The sequence below is a fragment of the Eurosta solidaginis genome, chromosome 3 (genome assembly GCF_040869045.1).
Source record: "Eurosta solidaginis isolate ZX-2024a chromosome 3, ASM4086904v1, whole genome shotgun sequence".
NCBI lineage: Eukaryota > Metazoa > Arthropoda > Insecta > Diptera > Tephritidae > Eurosta > Eurosta solidaginis.
In genome coordinates, this window is record NC_090321.1 from 167,314,014 (window position 1) to 167,336,041 (window position 22,028).

The 22,028-nt window shown below is 41.0% G+C and overlaps 1 pseudogene; it reads left to right on the forward strand.

The window, feature by feature from the left end:
• The first annotated feature begins 10,638 nt into the window (after window positions 1-10,638).
• On the forward strand, window positions 10,639-20,999 carry LOC137246045 (lipid storage droplets surface-binding protein 1-like; annotated as a pseudogene).
• Window positions 21,000-22,028: the final 1,029 nt, after the last annotated feature.

Consider the following 22,028-nt stretch of genomic DNA (forward strand, 5'->3'; position numbering starts at 1 on the left):
AAAGGCAGCCAAGAAGGACCCGGTACTAAGGTCGTTTGTCGCTTCAAGATGAATAGCTCTCGTTGAAAAGCATACGAACAAACATACATATCCCTTTGAGGTCCGACACCCTCTCCCTCGGTAGGACTTTATGTCAAAAGGTCCGGCGAAATCTACCCCTGTATTTGTGAAGGCCCTGGCAAAAGTGGTGCGCTCCTTGGGAAGGATGCCCATGAGTTGAGTTTGTGCCCGCTTCTTGTAAATAGTACACACTTTACATTTGTGGATGACAGACCTAATCATGGTTTTAACACGCGGTATCCAGTACTGAGTGCGAATAAAGCGCAGCATCAGCTGGTTTTCTCCATGGAGGGAGATCTTATGTATAAACTCAACTAGGAGTCTGGATAGCCTACAAGTGTACGGCAGGATAATTGGGTGTCGTTCGTTGTAGGGCATATCTTTGGATGCGTCAATCCTACCACCAGTTCTGATTATACCATCAGAATCGATAAATGGGTTTAAGGGTAAAATTTCACTCTTCCCATGAATTGGTTTCCCTGACTTCAAGTTGGCATACTCTGCTTGATAATATTTCCTTTGGCATATAGCTATCAATCGTTGTGACGTAGTTTCGATTTCATCAGGTGCGATTGTATGAGACTGCCTATTGAAGGAAACTCTAGTTTTGGGATGTGTTCTGCGGGCAAATCGAAAAATGTAAGATATAACCCGCAGCGCCCTTGAAAGGTCGGAGAACCTATCAAGGATGTTAGGGTTGTTGTTTACTGACGCTGCATGAACCTTTATCCGCTTTTCCTCAATTGACGTGTTGTATTCGGTGTCTTGTGCTGGCCAGTGGGAATTGTCTTCTTGCAGCCAAGAAGGTCCCTGCCACCACAACGAATTGTTGACCAAATCTGACGCTAGTAGTCCTCTGCTCCCTAAGTCCGCTGGGTTAGATTCCGAGTCAACGTGAAGCCAGTCCTTATTACCGACCATATCGAGGATCTTGGTGATTCGATGTGCGACGAAGGTTGACCAAGTACAGGCCGCTTGCGTATCCATGCGAGTACGATGGTTGAATCCGTCCAGAGGTGAACTTTTACTGGTCCCAAATGAATATTTCGGAATATTGATTCCATCATTTCTGCGAGAAGCACGGCGCCGCAGAGTTCTAAACGTGGTAGCGAGATGGTTTTCACTGGAGCTACACTGGTTTTTGCTAAGAGTAAGTGTATGAAAACCTGATCGTCTCTTTTTACGCGCATATATATCGCTGCAGCATATGCTTTCTCGGAAGCGTCACAGAAACCGTGGATTTCTATTTCGCCTTCCGGGGAAAAATTTACCCACCGCGGTATCCGTATGTTATCTATTTCGCCATAGTGTTGGGTGAAGGTTTTCCACCGTTCTAATGTATTTGGTGAGACAGGCTCATCCCATCCGGTGCCTTCTAACCAAATATTCTGCATTAATATTTTCGCCACTATGACCATTGGGGCGAGCCACCCTAATGGGTCGAACAGCTTGGCGATGGCTGACAATATTTCTCGCTTAGTTAGTTTTTCTGGATCCTCCAGTGGTCCTGCTTTAAAATAAAAGAGATCGGAGTGCACATTCCATCTTATGCCCAATGCCTTCACGGTGCTGGTGTCTTCGAACGCCAGAAAGTCTTCGCTTAGTCGATCAGTTTTCGGGATATCTTTTAGAACTGCCTCCGAGTTTGATGTCCATTTCCGAAGTGGAAAACCAGCTGACTGTAGTACCTGTCGTATTTCATCCCTTGCCTTAATGGCCGATGCGATGGTGTGTCCTCCCGCTAATACGACGTCTACATACATGCACTCTCGCAGGATGCTCGATGCTGTTGGATGGGAATGCTCCACATCGTCAGCTAGCTGTAGAAGCGTTCTGATGGCCAGGTATGGAGCGCAGTTAACTCCGAACGTTACAGTCTTTAACTCGTAGAGGCCTATTGGTTCACTAATGTCCTTTCCTCTGAAATTTGATATGGTTGGCATCCATCCAAATTTGCCTATACATTTTCTCTATATCGCTATTAAAGACATATCGATAGAGTCTCCAACGTAGAATAAGAATTGGGAGATCTGCTTGTAGTATTGGACCAGGGAGGAGAATGTCGTTTAGGCTGGTGCCATTAGCCGTCGGGCTTGAGGCATTGAAAACGACTCGGACTTTCGTCGTTACACTTTCTGCGTGGTGTGGCAGAAAATAATTATCCGAATCGTCGGATGGTACATTATTTTTAATTTTTTTCATATGTACAAGCGTTTCGTATTCGGATAACACCCGAACATACTCTTTCCCTAACTCTTGGTTTTTCAGTAATCGCCCCTCATTTCTGAAGAATTGTGAACATGCGCGCTTTAGGGACGGTCCTAATGCAATCTTCTCAGGGTAATCCTGCCTGAATGGTAGGGAAACTGTATATCTTCCACTTTCATCACGTTTTGTTGTGTCCTTATATAATTGTTCACAATACCTTTCTTCTTCATTAAGCATTTTATTTTTGGGAACATTTTCTACCTCCCAGAAAGTTTTTAATTGGTTGTCCAACGCAACCTCGTTGTAGAATGACATGATGCTCTTCGTGGGACTCGGTGCTTCGATGCGACCGGTTAGTATCCAACCGAACACTGTCTCTTGGGCCAAAAGTGTATTTAGTACATTCTTTTTCAGACCGCTCAGTATAATTTGGGGATATATGTCTCCTCCAAGTATGAGGTCTACATCTTCGTTGATGTAGAACCTCTTGTCTGCCAAAACCAAGTCTGGGAATGCCTGCATAGTCATGACGTTGATATGGCAGGATGGAAGATTCCCAGTGAGTTTGGCTAAGACTAGAACGGGTGTAGTCAGGCTGAAGCAGGCATCCACTGGTGAACGTAATTCAATTTTGGATGCTTCTTTCACCTGAGCTGACACCGAATTTGTGATGCCGGAAACTTGGGCATGCATTTTTCTCGCTGGCAAATTGATTCTGCGTTTCAGTCTTTCAGTTATAAAGGAACATTCAGACCCTGAATCAATTAATGCCCGTGCGAAAAAGTCGGTACCATTATGGCGGATGTGTACGCGAGCAGTTCCTAATAGCACGCCTGTGCTGGAATTGGCATGACAGGATTTTACATTCTGGTTCGCAGATTGTCGCGCCTGTGCCGAAGTTGTTGGGATATTATCCGCATCTTTGAAAGGATTGCGTACAGCCGTGTGCTGAGATGTATCCGCATGCAGGAGCGTGTGGTGACGAGAGTGGCATTTGGAACAGTTGTAGGAACTGGTGCACTTCGTCACGGTGTGTCCTGGGGATAAGCAATTCAGGCAGCCACTTGTGGATTTTATAAATTTAATCCTTTCTACTGGGGTTAACTCACAGAAGCGTGAACAGTTGCGTAATCTGTGTTCAGGGGATTTACACATTTTACAAATTGATTTTATTGTTGGTTTGGATATTTTCGTTTGAAAAGCACCAAGTCTTTTCGTAGGGGTTTCTGACGATTGTCGCGAAGCGTTTTGTTTTTGCACTTTCGAAGTGGCATGCCCTGTAAAACCAGACACTGTTTCAAGTGTCTGAAACCGATTAGACAGGAATTTATCCATATCCTCCCACTTGGATATGTCCATTTTATGGTCTATACTTTGCTCCAAAAGAGCCAGCGTGCTCTCTGGTAACTTGGTTGAGCATAGATAGGTCAGGATTGCATCCCAACTGGAAGTGTCAATTTTGTGGCATTTGAGGGACGAAATACAATTATTTATATCATTTTGCAGCTTTTTTATTGAACTGCCACACTCACTTTCTACCTTTTTTAAGTTAAATAAAATTTGTAGTTGTGTGTTAACTAAGATACGTTTGTTTTCGTATCTTTCACACAAGTTTTTCCAGGCCATCTTGAATCCTTCATTTGTGAGAGGGCATTTTTTAACGATATCTTTTGCTTCGCCCTGCGTTTTGTTGTTGAGATGGAATAACTTTTCCACCCCTTTCAAGCTGGAATTGTTTATATAAATTGCCGTGAAAAGGTCGCGAAAAGTTGGCCAAGACAGATAATCCTCTTTAAAAACTTCCGTGTCGCAAGCAGGGAGGCGAATTTTATGCGCATGAGGTTCTTGCTCAGGGTTGACGTTCTTGTCCGCTTTCTTGTATTTTTCTGCCTCAGCAGATATAGACGCTGAACATCGCACGTAGATTGCGTATGCTGCCTTTTGCTTCTTTCTGATCGCCATAACGTCATCCGCTGACACCTCATCAGATCCCAATAGCGAATCAAACGCAGACTTTACCTTCTTCCACAAGAGCCGCAACTCTTCCTGCTGTATTGCAAGGGTGTGTTTGCTATGGTCGCTCTCCGGAATAAGGCTGTAATCTTTATCAAACTCTGCGATTGATTCTGCTAAACGGATGTAGGTTTCCATTGTTTTATTTACGTTTATTAACGAGAAAATTGCCGATTATAGAAATGGAACTCTTCAGAGTTAAAATGCCTGCCCAGCCCTAAATAAAAACTATTGAACTTCAAGTTTATTATTTATTTTGTTTATTGCAGACTTTTTGTCTTGGTAGCGACAACGAAAAAGGGTTTATTTTATGGACTTTTTGTCACAACAGCGACAACAAAAAGGATTTATTTTTGGACTTTTGCCTCGGCAGTAAATAACAGAAAAAGGGGCCCACTCGCCACCTACACAGTTTAATGGTTGAATTGTAAAAAGACAAGTGCGTGCGATATTGTTTTTCGGAATTGAGAATAAGCGGAAAAAAAGTGCAAAAAGTGTTTTCAGTGAAGTGAGCGCCGGATTAACTAAGTTGAACTTAACTTCGTTTTGTGATGTGCACGAAATAACAACAACAAAAAAACCTATTCAATATAGTGAGGAAAGTGGGTTTAGGTTATCCTCTTCCTTGTGTTGTGTCTGGAAAACCTTACCGCTTGTGGGGGGATGAACCAGATAATCACAAGGACCGAAATAAATATTAAAACCAAGTGAATTAAATTCGAAGAAAAAACAATTTAAGAAAGAAAAAAAACTGGCGCTAACTAAAATAAAGTTCACCTTTTTCACCCCCGCTCGATCTCAATTTTTTCGCAAAAACACGGGTATCTTCTTAATTTTTTAGTCACGGACACTCAAAAAAAAGTGGCAAGAAATATGACACTTACTTCTTATTGGTTTTTGTGCTGGCGGTATTTATTGCTGTGATGGCTGTGGCTCCGGTGGCTGCTAATTTGTGTAATATAATCCCACTTTTCTCGTGTTGTGTTTGGCTGCTGCGGCAATCCTTTGACAAATTGTCTAGTATGCAAATGTGCTGTGCAGGTTGATATGTGGACTGTAATTTGTAGGTGCTTTTAGTTCCTTTTTCGGGGAGTAAGGACCAATGTTCGGCCTGGGTGCGTCGGGAACCGGCAGTGGGTAGGCGCACACGCGTCGATCTTGGAGTGGATGGTTCGCTCAAAAGAAATAAATAAAAACACAAGAGGAATTCCTCGTTATAAAATAATACTTTAATTTAGAGTGATGGGAATATATACAGTGTTGATACAATATTACCTTGGCGCTTTAAGTGACGATGGTGATCCTTGCGATGTGTGCTGGTTGGCGGTCGATCGAAAAAGAGGCCGGTTATCCCGTTGAGGACAACCGCTAAGCCGCGAAAAAGTCCTCTGGTATTAAGGAGGGGAAAAAAGCCACACACACAACAACCCCCACATATACGTGCATGGGTGCTGACAACCCGCACACACACGTGCATGCGTATGAAACGCATGCATGTGCATGCATGCACACAAATGCGGCGTGAGTGTGGGTGGCTGGAAATATTATCAAAACGTTAGGGAGGGGCGCCGTCAATCAGATAAAAGTTAGGCATTGGGCCTAAACACGGAGCAAAAGATAAATTCTTAATGCTGCCGTTTGGACTAAAGAATGCACCTTCAATATTTCAAAGATGCGTAGATGACATATTAAGAAATTACATAGGAAAATTCGTACATGTATATATAGACGATGTGTTAATATATTCATCCTCACATGATGAACATATGGAAACATAAGAATTGTTATAAATGCACTGCGTCAAGCAAATATGAAGATTTCATATGAAAAATCTCATTTTTTCAAAGACAGCACTGAATATTTAGGACATATTATTAAACATAACAGAATAACTGTAGACCCACAAAAAATTGAGACCATAAAAAACTACCCTGTGCCTATGAATCTGAAAGAACTAAGATAATTTTTAGGGCTAGCAGGATATTATAGAAAATTCATCAAAGACTACGCCAAGATTACCAAACCCCTAACATTGTTTTTAAGAGGAGAAAACGGTATCGTAAAGAAAAAGCAAAGTGAAAGAATGCAAATAAAATTAGATGAGGAAGCCATAAAAGCGATGAATATATTAAAAAAGGAATTACAAGCACAAGTCGAACTCTTTCAACCCGATTTCAATAAACCCTTTGATTTAACCACGGACGCAAGTAATTTTGCCATAGGAGCTGTGTTATCCCAAGGTAGAAATCCCATTTGTTTTATATCCAGAACACTAAGCGAGACGGAACAAAAATATAGCACAAACGAAAAAGAGTTATTAGCCATAATTTGGGCACTACAAAAACTCAGAAACTATTTATATGGACGATCAGACCTTACAATCTATACGGATCATCAGTCCTTAACCTACTCTATTTCAGAGAAGAACCCTAATAATAAACTAAAAAGGTGGAAAAACCAAATAGAAGAATACGGTGCCAAATTGGTATACAAACCAGGTTCTCAAAACATCGTTGCGGATGCACTAAGTCGGCAACAAATTAATCAATTAACCGACTCAGAATCGCAGCACTCTCAACTCAGCTCACCCACTGAAACCATAAGAAGGGTAGGCACTAGCTTAAACCATTTTAATAATCAAATTATTATCCAAACTAACAATGGATTAGTAAGAATAGAAAGTAAAAATATATTCGGAAAATTTAGACATACCATATACTTCACAACTATAGAACAATTGATAAGTGATATTAAAGGCGTACTACACCCAAACAATATTAACGCCATAATCACTACCGAAGAAATTCTATACAAAATAAAAACTACACTAGTACAAACTTTCCCAACCACTACTTTTGTAATAACAAATGCATTAGTCAGAGACATCACTGACGAAAATGAACAGAATGAGATAGTTGAACAAATACACAGAAGAGCACATAGAAATTATAGAAATAATATAAAAGAACTGTCTAAGAGCTATTACTGGCCTAACATGCGAGATATGGCAAAGAAGGCAGCACAAATATGTGAGATATGTAAAAAATGTAAATACGACATACGTCCTAATAAATTACTTTACGGAAAAACACCAATACCAAATGAAGTAGGTACACATCTGCACATGGATACATTTTTTATGGACAACCAAATATATATAACTACAGTAGATAGATACTCAAAATTCTGCTATATAAGAAAAATACCAGATAAGAAAAACTCATACATATATTTGAATGAAATACTATCCCAAATATTCCCATACGCAACGAACCTAACAACTGATAACGACCCGACATATGTTAATGTAGTAGCAAAATCCTTATACGATCGACTACATATACAGCACACAGCAGTGCCACCACAACATTCGACAACGAACGGTCAAGTAGAGCGGACGCACAGCACAATAGTGGAGCTAACTAACTTACTAGTAAAGGAAACCAAAGGTAAACACGAAGAGGTAATATTCGAAGCAGTACGACAGTACAATAAAACCATTCACTCGGTCACAGGACATAAACCCGAGGACGTTTTTTTCAACAGGGGAGGATACGACTATACAGTTATCAGAAACAGAATTCGTTATAAGCAAGATAGAGATATCACCCAACAAAAGGCACCGAACAAACAGATTATTTACGAGAAAGGTGATATTATTTACGTTAAGAGAAGCCGAAGAAATAAAAAACACGATAGATTTATGAAAAAAATAATTGAACAGGATAACGGTAAAACAGTCACAACAACTGATAAAAGAATAATACACAAAGATAACATCCGTACGAACTAGAAATGAATCTCACAATAATAATAATCTTGCTGTGCATAAACAGAATTAGTTCAGACACAAGTATTACAGACCTGAAAGGAAAAGATTATATATTAATAGAAACGAATCCAGCTTTTATATTTGATAGCTATGATTATTTATATCATATTACAAATTTAACTAGAATATTAACACCTTACCAAAATATATTAAACTCAAAATATAATTTAGATTCAAATCCTGAAGTGAAAATATTACACCGAAAAATTGAAATATTAATAAAACAGATTAATCCAGTTAATAGATTTAAAAGAGGATTAAACGCTTTAGGGACGATATTAAAATGGATAACAGGTACACCAGACCGCGATGATGAAGTAGAGATACAGACAAGAATCAATCAACTAATTGAGGGACACAATAAACAAAAAATAATAAATAGTAATTTCGAAAAAATGTTAAACAAATTAAACCCCAAGGATTTCTCTGAAAAATTAATACTCACAGAAGTCTACAATGAACTTAATACTCTCCTAATTTAGCAAAAAATAACAACTTCCTGTCAACTTCATTGGACTTAGAAGAAATTACAGAAATCATTGCGAAAGAAAAAACAAATGATTTTTAATAATCGGGGATTGCCCATATTGCTTTTTTTTGTTTTAAATGTATGAAAACATTTATTTGAAGCAATTTTTTAATTTTATAATTTATTTAATAATTTGGGAAAAATTATTAAATAAATTATGAAAAAACAAATGTTTTAACCATAAATATTTTAGAATATGCAGAAATTAAAATTGTTAAATTCAAACAAAACTTTGTAACAGTTTACAAATACCCAAAAATCAAAGAAAAATGTGAACAATTCTACATCCACTCATTAGCTTCAAAAAAAGGAAAATTAGTTATGGATAAAAATATTGCTTTATGTAAAGGAAATCAGTACGTAAGAATCAATAAATGTAAAGATTTTATAGATCAAACTATATGTAAGCAGAATAAAAAGGACGGATGTACAATACAAATATAAGAGAAAAATAATGCTCAATGTAAAATGATAAAAGAAAAGAATCCACCCTTTATTAATTATGGTAACGGAAACATTATTATTAGCGGATTGAATATATTAGATAACGAGATTTTAGATGGAGATTTTTCAATTTATTTCAAAACCAATATAACATTAAATAACGAAGTATATATAAACATTAGGGAAACTATGGTAAAAATACTCCATAAAAAGCATAAAGAAAATCTAGATATATTAGAATACTTGGAATCTCAATCATCTAGACGAAATATTATCCATATTTGTACCAATTGAACAAAATCCAATCAAGACTACATTTATAACTATATTAATTATAACCCTATTAATCACAATAACCAAACTATTATTAGAATTTAGAGTAAGGAGAAGGAATATACTTTATCAAAGAGCACTAATACAATGTCAAAAAGACCATGAAGAAAAAACAAAAATTACTAGAGTCCAAATTGTAAATGAGGACATTTAATTTTAAGAGGGAGGAGAGTTAGTGCAACAGAAAATACACTACAGTACCGATAACATCATCCCATGTATGATATAGAATCAGTAGTTTACATAAAAAGTATGGTCCTCTTTAAACATTGTCTATCTATCTATTAACCATTATCAGAAACCAAAACATTGTAAGCAAAGATAAGATTTCTATTTAAACATAAACCAAATACAAACATAAACAAAACATAAACAAAACCAAATAAAATATTATCAGCGAACAAAAGATTCCTATTCAACCATTGTAAGCATAGATAAGATTTCTACTTAAACATTATCAGCAAGATCCTTTTTTTGAACATTATCAGCAGCCACTAAACAAAAGAAACCAGAGCATATACATAGACGATTAAGCATAGAAATAAGTTAGTCTTCTATTACACTGAAGCATATGAACTTCAGTTTAGAATTCATTAAAGTACATATAGATGGTGGAGGCTGAGCTCAGGGCTCCACCGGGGTCACAAGGTGGCGGATCGTGAACGGCCTCTAGTAGGTTAGCTGCGAATAACCAATAAGCAGTCCCCGACCAAGAGCGACCATAGAGGAGGGCGTGGCGCAAAAGGCCACACATGCCCAATGAATCTTGGTGGCAGGGCGAGTGGGTGCCGCCCTAAAACTTCAATAAGCATCCTCAGGATTGAGCCCAGTAAGATCCTGACGGCGACAACTGGAAAATGTTAAGGAAAAGATTGCTATGGGCTGGCGTGGACGGTATTCTACCATCTTAGTAGCCGAGGGTGACACCTCGTCGAAACGGCTGGTGGGCTAATATCGTCTTCGTCTCCGTCTCGTTAAAACCTTGGCAGGTCTCCAAGTACGTTCGAAGCCACGTCACCATTAAGTTGGTGGTGCAGGATCAGTTGAGATGACTCCTGACTTACGCCGGATTCTGGCTCTGAACACAGACTCTCATAAGGACCTGTGTCAACCCTCGCGTGGCCTCCCTGCACATGCAAAGATAACCACGGGAATCTAAAACGGCGACTGCACATCGGGCGGAGATAGCGGCTTGGAGCGGAGACCCAACCGAAAAGAAATGAACCAAACAATTGACACGCGTAAAAGTAACGAGGCTAATGATAGCGGTGTAACCGCTTTTCAAAGGAGCAGCAAGGTGCTCCGATCGCCGGTGTTAAAAGCCGCTAGCAATGCGACAATAGCACCAGCAGAGAAACAGGTTGGCGAGTCAGCAATGGCCAGGGACACCCCACGACGAACGCAAGGGGGGACAAAAGCTAGTAGGAAAGTAGATGCCACCCCATCTACCCCTGGACAGCAAGGTGACGGCAAGGACGGGCGGGAAACCTCCGTATGCGGTGCAACACCGGGGAGGACAAGTCAAGTTGACCTCCTCGAGTATGCAAGAGTTGTGCTGCGCAGCATGCAGGCTGCTGCGGCCAAACAGAAAAATGTGTCGATGGACATAAAGAACGGCATGGCACAACTTGAAGAGACACTGAGTCGTATGCGCTCTTTATTAGAGGGTAAAAGCGCAGAGTACACAGAACCGAAAGCGACTCGTGGGAACAAAAGAGCACGAACGAACTCTGGCTCGCAACCGGGGGCCTCGGAGGCCAAGAAAAAGTGCGATGAGGGTTCTGCGAAGACAATCTCGGGCGAGGCCTGGACGACCGTAAGGAACCGGAAAGCCAAACCACGCCCTGAGAAAGGACAAAGGACACCACCTGGGCAAGCCAAGAAGGCAAAAAGAAAAGGCAAGCCCAGAAACAGACGGGCCGCAACTTTCGTAGTTAGACCAGCCCAGGGAAAGAACTACGCCGAAGTCGTAGGAGCCATCCGGGGCGAGCTTCGGCCTGAAGATACAGGAACCGTCATACGCTCCGTCCGAAAAACCAAATCCGGGAGTGTACTTATCGAAACTGCACGTTGCGGCGATAAATCAGCGTTCATCCAAGCGATAGGAAGCGCTGTTGGAGAAGCGGGCGAAACCAAGCAGCTTACACGGCGAATGCGGATAGAGGTGCTGGGCATGGACTGTCTGGCGACCGCCGAAGAAGTTGCCCAGGCTGTTAGGAAAGCTGCTGGCGGGGAAATGACGTGGCAGGTCCGTGTGTCTATTTTCTCGGCAAACCAGCGTGAACAGAAGATGGCAGCCATTGAAGTGGACGAAGCTGTTGGCGTCCTTTTACTAGCCAAGGGCAAGATCTGTATCGGCTGGCTGCAATGCAGGCTTAGACAGAGGGTAGACGTGCAGCGATGCTTCAGGTGTCTAGGCTACGGACACCAAAAAGCAGACTGCGAAGGCCCTGATAGAAGCAGTGCTTGCTGGAAGTGCGGACAGAGTGGCCACCAGGCCTCGGCCTGCACGGGAACTCCAAAGTGCTTTTTATGCCAGTCAGAGAAGGTCGACCACCTTCCCGGGTCTGGAGCATGCAGCACCTTCAGGGAGGCACTCGCTGCCGCAAAGGCCAAACAGGCGCGCAAGTGACCAGGTTCATCCAAGGCAACCTGAACCGAAGCAGGTTAGCCGATAGTCTGCTGGACCAATTGGTTCTTGAAAGCAGAGCCAGCTATGCCATCATCAGCGAACCTTATAGAGTCAGGAGTGACTGGCACGTAGACTCAACAGGTGCTGCTGCGATCTGGATCCTAGACACTGGCGCCCGCGTACGAAGCCGTGTTGTCGGAAACGGCTACGTACGCGTAACAGTGGCGCACACCACACTAGTGAGCTGCTACCTGTCCCCAAACGATCCAATTCAAGGGTTTAAAGATAAGCTAGAACTACTCGAAGACGATTTGCGTGAGGAAACCGGTAACGTGGTCGTCGCTGGAGATTTCAATGCTGGGGCTGTTGAGTGGGGAATGCCCCAGACTAACTCCAGAGGAAGGCTAGTGCTAGAAATGGCTGCCCGGCTTGGATTGGTCATTCTGAATACCGGCACGACCCCGACATATCGGCGACCAGGCTTTGGACACTCTATCCCTGATATTACATTAGTATCGGAAAACCTGCTGTCAAAGGCGGCTGGATGGAGGGTGATGGAGGATCTCACGGGTAGTGACCATAACTACATCACCTTCCATCTTAATGACTCAGGGCAAAGTCGGACAGAGAGACCGCCCCGTATGAAAACAAAATGGGACGCCTCTAAGGTTGACGCTGCAAAGTTCTCCGCTGTTGTACAAGCGAGCGCACGACAGATAGTCGACAGTGCCGAAGCGGCGAACGCTACGGTAGAAGCCACCATGCGTTGTCTGAACAACGCATGCAAGACCTCAATGCCACGAAAAGGGCCTAGGAGAGGCAAAAAACAAGTGCACTGGTGGAGTAGCGAAATCGCCGAACTACGCAGGGTATGCCACAGAAAGCGAAGGCTGGCAACCCGTGCACGCAGCAGGCCTGACGCGCTAGAGCATGCGGAGGCATACAAAAGAGCAAAAAAGGTTCTCTGTGCCGCCATAAAGCAAAGCAAACTTGATAGCTGGAAAAAGCTTTGCAAAGAAGTTGATTGTGATCCTTGGGGACAAGGGTATAAAATAGTAATGGGGAAATTCCGCCCACCGAACCAAACGATGGATGAGGGGAAGATGCGAAGTATAGTAGATGCTCTGTTCCTCACTCGCACAAGCAGAGAGGGTGGCCACGTCACCCACGAAGGCCACGACGTGCAGCCGTTCAGTGAAGGTGAGCTAAAAGCGGCCCTACACAGAATGAAGCCCGGTAAAGCGCCAGGACCAGATGGGATACCAGCTGAAGCAATAAGACTGGCTGCTAAGAGCAGTCCTGAGTTGCTGTTGCACATGTATAACAAATGCCTGGAAGCCAGGATCTTTCCTACAAGGTGGAAGACAGCGCACCTCGTGCTAATCCCGAAAGGCAAGGGAGACCCGAACTCCCCGTCATCTTTCCGACCATTATGCATGCTCGACACGGCCGGGAAAATGATGGAAAGCCTCCTTAAACAACAGCTGATAGCAGCCATTGACGATGGAGGTGGTCTGTCCCATCGGCAGCATGGGTTCCGGAAAGGTCACTCCACAATAGATGCCATAGCCGAGGTTATAAATGCGGTAAGGAAAGCCGAAACCGCGTGCCACCAAGCTAGGCCGGTTGTCTTACTGGTCACGCTGGACGTGAAAAATGCCTTCAATTCCGTCAGGTGGGACGATATGCTCGATGCGCTGAAACACTCTTTCAAGGTACCTCCTTATCTACTAGCCATATTAGGGGACTACCTAAAAGATCGCTGGCTCACGTACGAAACAAACCAAGGTCAGAGAAAGGTGAGGATAACAGGCGGAGCGGCCCAGGGATCGGTGTTAGGTCCCGACCTCTGGAATGCTTCGTATGACAGCCTCCTTCGTTTGCACATGCCAGATAGTGCTTTTCTTGTCGCTTTCGCAGACGACGTGGCTGCCGTAATTACAGCACGGAACTGCGAGCTGGCGCAGCTTAAATTAAACCAAGTAATGCGCAGTGTAAATAGATGGATGAGTGACCATGGACTTCAGCTCGCGACAGCGAAAACTGAGATCGTAATCCTCACGAAGAGACGAATTCCCACCATTACGAATATGATGGTTGGAGAACAACAAGTACAAACACGCAGCTCCACGAAATACCTTGGGGTGAGGCTAGATAGCAAACTAACCTTCTCGGAACACTTTCAAGGAGCCTGTGAGAAAACTGCACGGACCATAGGATACTTAAGTCGATTAATGGCAAACACAGGCGGGCCAAGGCCATGTATAAGAAAGTTGCTTGCTTCCGCTTCGGATTCTATACTCTTGTACGGTGCAGAGATTTGGGCGGATGCAATGAAATTCCGAAAGTATCGAGCAGCTATTACTTCTATCCAACGCAGAGGGGCGCTACGAATTGCCTCAGCTTACCGCACGGTATCCGCAGACGCAGTTCTTGTTATTGCGGGAACCATACCGATACATCTTCTCGCTGAGGAGAGGAAATCAATTTACCACCTCCGAGGAGAAGTACGTAGAGATGTTGCTGCCGCGCAGGCGCGAAAATATTCTATCCGACGCTGGCAACAGCAATGGAGCTGCAGCACTGCAGGCAAGTGGACCAGGGAACTGATTCCCGAGCTGGAGCCATGGTTAGAACGGCCACATGGAGAGGTCGACTTCTATCTGACACAGTTTTTAAGTGGCCACGGCTACTTCCGGGAATACCTCCACAGGATGGGCAAGGTTGAAAATCCGAATTGCTTATACTGTGGGCTCATAGACGACGTACGCCACACCTTTTTCGAATGCGATCACTTCGCACAGCAACGAAGAAGAGTGGAAGTAACACTAGGCGGCCTATCCCCGGGCAGTGTCATCCATAAAATGACCTGCGGAAATGACAGATGGGACATGGTCGGCAGATATGCAAGGACTATTCTCCTCGCTAAACGGCAAGATGGTTGCTTAGCCCAATAACGTGAGAGTAGCCAAAGAGCTCACGTAGCGCGCTTCCGTGCCCGAAGTTATGCTAAACGCGGTCCCAGGTGCGGAAAATGCGCGGGCCGTGGGAGGTTAGGTTTTAGTGGGTAGACCATAAAGAAAAAGAAAGGGAGTCCTACACTCGGAGAGGCTCGCTGCTACAGAGAGTAGCACCGAGGCTTAACAACCCGGTTAGTGCATAAAGCATTTCCTCCTTCCACGTAACAAAAAAAAAAAAAAAAAAAAAAAAAAAGTACATATAGATACAAATAAAGTATATTGTTTTATTTAAAATCGAAAGTACATACTTAACTCGTGTGTATATGTGAGTAATACTTCGCTGATGATTACAAGTGTGTGCGAACAATATCTCTTCGTGCCTTATATATATGAGTGTAAATGATGATTGATGTGTTTATGTACACAGTGTGGCTCGCTTCAATGTTTTTGTGTTGGGAGTTTATTACTAGTAATGGTAATATTCGTCACAATATGTAATTTCATGCTAGATTCTGAAATCTTAGAACATATTTCAGAACAGAAAAAATTTTCGCCAGGTGGTCGGGGGATCGTGAAAATTCAAAAAACCGTTCGAGCTTGGAAATTTTGCTTTCAAGTTTCAAGGAACTTCCCGATAACCCAGTGACCTGTAACTTTAAACGTATCTTTGGGCTCTACTAGGTTGTAATATTTAGAATAAAGGAGTTTTCTAGATCGGACAGGAATCGATATATTTAGAAAGTCCATTTACAACATGTGGATTATTACGGCCGCTATGCGAGTAACTTCTCGTAGAGCTAGATTCTTACAACTAAGAATATAATTCAGAACCCCATGGCAATGCCACATTCGGGAAAAAAGTGTTTGCTAGGTGGTCGAAGGATAATGAAAATTCAAAAAGTAGCCCGAACCTGAAAATTTTGTATTCAGTTTTAAGGAACTTTCCAATAACCCTGAGACCTGAAACTTTGAACGGAGCTTTGGGCTCTATCAAGTTACAATAATTATTTAAGAGAAGCTCTCTATATTGGTCAGGGATCGACATATTGAGAGATATTCAGAAAGACCATTTACAACATGTGCAATCTTGCAACCGCTATTTGAGTAACTTTCCATAGAGCTTGATTTCCGAGATTAAGAACTGCTCCCCAAGACGCTTCCCAAGGCAGGCGATTCTATGTACCGTAGCGACTCGGGATTTGTCCCGACCAAGGACTGTCATTTCAGTGTAACCGCATTTAATTTGTTACGTCCCTTCCACAAATTGTCATCCGCGCAGCTGGTGACAACAACATCCGTTAGAAAGCCTTCGGAGCTTCATCTAGAGCTTCTAGAAAAGTGACGTCGACGAAGGTATGAGTTCGAGGTCGTAGTCCTATATCTTCTGTGCTGGCATATGATGTGAGGGAGGAGGAGGCGTGGTAGCGACTGGCGGTCGGCATTGATGCTAATCCGTAAAACTGTGCCACGAGAGTCATGTGTATTAATGGACCATTAACAGCAACCGTAAGTGGCCTTTGTGCGTGACTGGCAAGGAGCCACAAATGATTTAAAGGAATTGTGTTCGCGACGATCATTAAGAGTTCGCCCCAAGTGAAATTACGCTTTGCACGAGATATACAGACAAAAGTGTGACCATTTTAAGTATCTTTTTTTTCAACAGACGCAGCAGTACCAATTTCTAACCCCGGGGCTAGGTTCGAAGCCTCTCTGGAGTAATTGAACGAAGGACAGTCCATCCGCGCGCCGCCGCCGCCAATAAAGTGATCAGCGTAAACCTGTAGTCCCTAACCACCTTGTGCCAATAAAGTGATCGGCGTAAACCTGTAGTCCCTATCCACCTTGTGCATCGTTTTTCAGCACAGAATATATGTATATGTTTGCGATATCTGCCCAATACAGCTCCTGCCTTGGATGGTGCCACTTTCCCAGAGGCCGCAAACCCAACTGAATCGGGTATTTCAGTGCTTACCCAAGGACGTCCAGTCCCAAGGCTACAACAGTACTTGCATCCTGGCCTCCTCAGGTGTAGTCGCCCGTCACTTACCCTGAGAGTGACGACGTGTTCCCCTTTATGAAGCGGCACAACAGCCGCGATCCAAAAGACTGAACTCACGGCAAGATCTGCTTTGAAGACCTGTGTATACCGTCCACAGAAAATATCACAAGAGTGAAAATGGAGGCGGTCTCGCATTTATCAACCAACACTCATTGAAATATAATCTATTTGATCCCGACATCGGCTGCAGGGACTGTGTCCTGGAACGTCAAAGCATATCTGTCCGGTCTGGCGATGGAAATCTAGAAATCATACTCACTGGCGAAAATGACATTATCTTAACCGATTTCAATGCCCACCACGATCTGTGGCACTCTGACCTAAAGCCGGACAGCAGAGGCGCGATGTTGGCGGACCAAATAGAAGAAATAGAAGACGTTCTACACGATAAACGGAGACGCCCCACTCGTGTGGTAGGAAGCTGCCACAGTTTGCCAGATATCTTAATTTTAAAAAAGGAAAGTGGGAAGATTATAAAACTTATACTGACAATCGTTTTGCTGCCTTCCCTATCCAGACTGATGCCCGTCAAGGGGAGCGTGCTTTCCGCAAGGCAGTGAGTTCTCTTCGGTTATTTTCATTCCCGCCGGAAGAATCCCGGAAATCCTGCCACATTTTCCAGCGGCGACCCCCAAATGTGATTCATATGATCAATGTGTTGTTGCATTTTCATGTTAAATTTTTATCGGTATCTGGATCACTGTTCATTGGAACGTGAGGGTAGGTGTTTTGTTGTGAGGATTGAGTATAAAGTATCGGTATCGAATTTCCAAAGCATCTATATGGTAAAGTTTCGTATCGTAATTCGTGTCCCTATATCTTGGATGGCGGCATGATGTAATTACAAGGTGACTGACGTTGGCAGCTTCTCTTTCTAATCCGCCATCTTGAACTCCCACTATGAAACTCGATTTGCCTCTTTGCGAAACTACTTTTTCATTCAGAGGAAAAATTGTAATAAAAACCATACAAATTTATTTTCCTGGAAAAGTATGAAACGGCATCACTTTTTTTCTCCAACTTTATTGACTTTTCTATCGTTCAAACTAGTGACATTTCTGAAAAAATGTATTGTTTATTCAACAAAATTATTTAAATTTGCAGAATTTGCGCCGTTAAATGATGGTACGATGTTTTATAATTTAAATAATATTGATAGATATTATTTTAATATCTTCTTATAAATTTATTTATAGGTTTTGTTGGAGATGAAGCATGAAACCAGACTTCTGCTTATGAATATGTGCAGCCGCCGTTAAACATTTGAAGCTCCTCTAAAGCAATTAGATGGCGTTAAAAGTACAAGTTTGGATTTGCTGGAACAGCGCATATTATTTGTTTATCTACCACCTGAAATGGTGTATTGAAATACAAAAGAATATACATATGTCGGATCATTTGTTGCGACCGATGCTGAAACATGCCGATTCTGTGAAACATATCTGCAATACCGTATTACAAAATCAAAAAAGTATTGCTGAAGCAGCAACATCAATTTTGTTAGATGTTCGTGTTATGCATTTTCGTTTAAATGTAGTAAAATGTGTTTTGTTAAAAAAAAAAAAAAACGTGCAGTGTGAAACTTTAAAATTATGGTTATTTAATTGAATAAACTTTCGTTTATAAAAATATAAATTTTAATAATGTGCAATATTAAAATTCTAATTTACCTAAAATCTATTATCATAGTCGTATGATATAACGGAGCTACAAAACGGTACAATAAAAATTACTGTGGGACTTTTTACATAAAATATACAGTCATGTATATTCATTTTAAACGTAAATGAACCATTTCAATAATAAAAATGAAATAAATAAAGTACTATATATACAATTAAACAAAATGCGCCGATATTAATAATATTGTGAAATAAATTCAATATAATTACATATAAAAATTAATTTGCATGACGTAACGGATTTAAGAAACTGTAAAATAAAGATTAATTGCTTAATTAGTTCTACTCAACATTTAATACAAAATCTAAAATAAATATATTTAACAATTTATAATTAACACAATACGGTCTTTTATCGTACAAAGAAAATATAATAAAACTTTAATTCTTGAAATTATAAAAATTCAATTTATAAACACTTAAAAAGTTTTTGGTTATTATTTTAAAATATATATAAGTTGGCATATATACATAATTTTATCTCTGCAATAAAAACTTCACAATTAAACAAATTTGTACAATTGGAATTACAACTTTACAATTAAAAAATTAATAATCTACATAAAGAAAACTGAGAATTACCTAAAACGGTGCTTGATATAACGGATCTACAAAATTTGTGTATCACATTGGCATGACATAACGGAGCTACAAAACTGTAAAATGAAAATTAATTGTATAATTAGTTCTACCCAACATTTAATACAAATACATTAAAGATTGTATAAAAATGAATAATCACATGAATAAAACAAATTATCACATATGGTACCAGCTGGATTATTTAACAAATCAACACGACACATGAGTAACCACAAATATGAGCTGCTATATAAATGGATACATACAAGTGCATTATTCACATGGTCAAACTTAAAGTGACATTAAATATTTTAATTCATTCAACTTAAAGTGACTAAAATTAAATCTATTTCAACATAATTTTTGGATACATGAGTAACCATAAAGAAGAGCTGTTATACACAATGAAATCATGGAGACATACATATGGATAAAATATTGAATGGGAAAACAAGCCACTACATGGCAGTATCTGGATGACTTTAAGGCTTCACAATATTAAAAATCTACATAAATAAACATGTTTTTACAAACTGCACTGGCTGGATGATTTAGCGCACCAATTTGTCACATTAATATTTCTATAACAATTGGAGGATGTCTGAGACCACTGGCTTGGGCATGATGGGGGTACCACTTGCTGGACGGGAGAGAAATTAGTAAGCTGTAACTTAAAGCTACTATATAAATGTATATAAAAATTCATGAACAGAGCAAACACAGTAATACTGACACAAAAATAGAATTCACGAGGAATTACAAATCTTGAAAAAGCACATGGCAACAAGCCATATATTTAACAGTTACACGGAAAACATTTGTGCTACGGATTTTTACTTTGCGACATGTGTTAGCTGCTTAGGCACGTCTAAATGTTGCTAGTATATTACCCTTATACGTTTGTTAACCTGGCGATTTAAGGGGCAATTTAAGGGTCTTCTTGCCATCTTTGGAACTGAAAGATTCAATTCCCAAAACCAAAAAAAAAAAAAAATACCGTATTAGAGAGTAAATTGACTGCCTATGCGGCAGAACGTTTGGATGAAGCATTTGCCGTTGGTGATAAATTTGTTCATAAAGATTTGATAGCAATTCCACGTATTCAAGATCAAGTTGATGCACAAAACGATGACGATAATAATGTTGTCGAAAATATTAACAAGACAGGCGCCACTAAAGCGATTCATCCCGGTCAACGATTCTCGCGCAAGCGTAAACGTCGTTTAACCCAAAGAACCCTGTACGAAGCACGAGCTTTGAAAAAACAATGAGGAAAGCAGCTGAATTGATTGCCACCAATCCAAAATTGGCTTTCCAAAGAGCTGTGCGATTACATAAGTAAGGATGAGTCAGAAAATCAAGCACGCCGTGAGAGTTTGCACCAACTTATAGTCCTCTTGCCACGCGAATCAGCACAATGTCATGGTGAACTTTACCCTGCAAAAATCGCGAGTACTCCATGCATGCATGTATGGAGTACTCGCTATGGACCAAGCGAGTGCTCCAAAATTAACCACAATTCATACAAAAAATATGGTCCAATTAACATTGCGATGTCCTAGGACCGGACCATATACTCTAGCTCCGCATTACATCAGAGTAATCCATGGAGTACCCACAGCCCAATAAACATCGTGTAGTGATTACAATCGATAAAAACGAGCAATGATCGGCTTACAACATGTTCGTGTAGAAACATGAGTTGGTCCATCGCTGCAATACAGTGGAGTAGAATGGTAAATACTCCAGTGGAAACATGGTCCAACGATTTTTGCAGGGTAGTGCAACTCTGGCAGCGAGAATACCAAAAACGGTTTCTACCACCAATTGGATAAAGTTAAAACCATGTCAAAGGATGAAGCCGAATCCTTAATTAAACGAGCATTCTGTGGCTATCTACAAGTCATCAGTAATACGTGTTTGGAACGTTTGGTTACTTTTCTTTTTCGTTGAGTCGACTAACAGCTGATCGGTGAAAATTCGCATATTCACACGCACAGTTCTCGACTCAGTCTCAAAAAAAACTTTAGATTATTAAACTCAAATTTTAAAGTGAGATAACCCTTACGAATTTATGTATATAGAATATATAAGGCGTTTTTGTTGTTATTAAAACAATAGTTTTATTTATATTAAAGCTTTTATCATTTTTTTTTTTTTAACTTTGAAAAAACTCCGAACACCATTCCTTCATTATATGGCATTCGACTGCCTAGTCCACTGCCTTCCACTCTATTCGCAATATAACCTCTATTTAAGCTGCCAAACTATATAGTAAACAATGGTAATGTACCTACTGAGAAATATAATTCCATGATGTAATAACGACAAGGTGGTATATGTAGTGACAGCTCATTTTGAAAACTCCCATATTAAACGAAGGATGACAGAAAGGGGAAGAAAAGAAGGAGACGTTTTGTGAAATAGTATTAAATCTAGTATTTTTTTTAGCAAAGCACGAAACTAATATTTTGTAATTTCTTTATTAAAGAAGTGAATATAGGCCAAAGCGACTGCCGCGGTAAACAGGTAATGTGTCTTTTTCTCAGGCATGCTTAACGAACGAAACGATATCATTTCGTTACGATAATCAACGTTAATAAACGAAACGAAGTCATTTCGTTTCGTTTATTAACGTTAAGAACGACAAATTAACGTTAATTTGACGATCTTAACGTTAATAAACGAAACGAA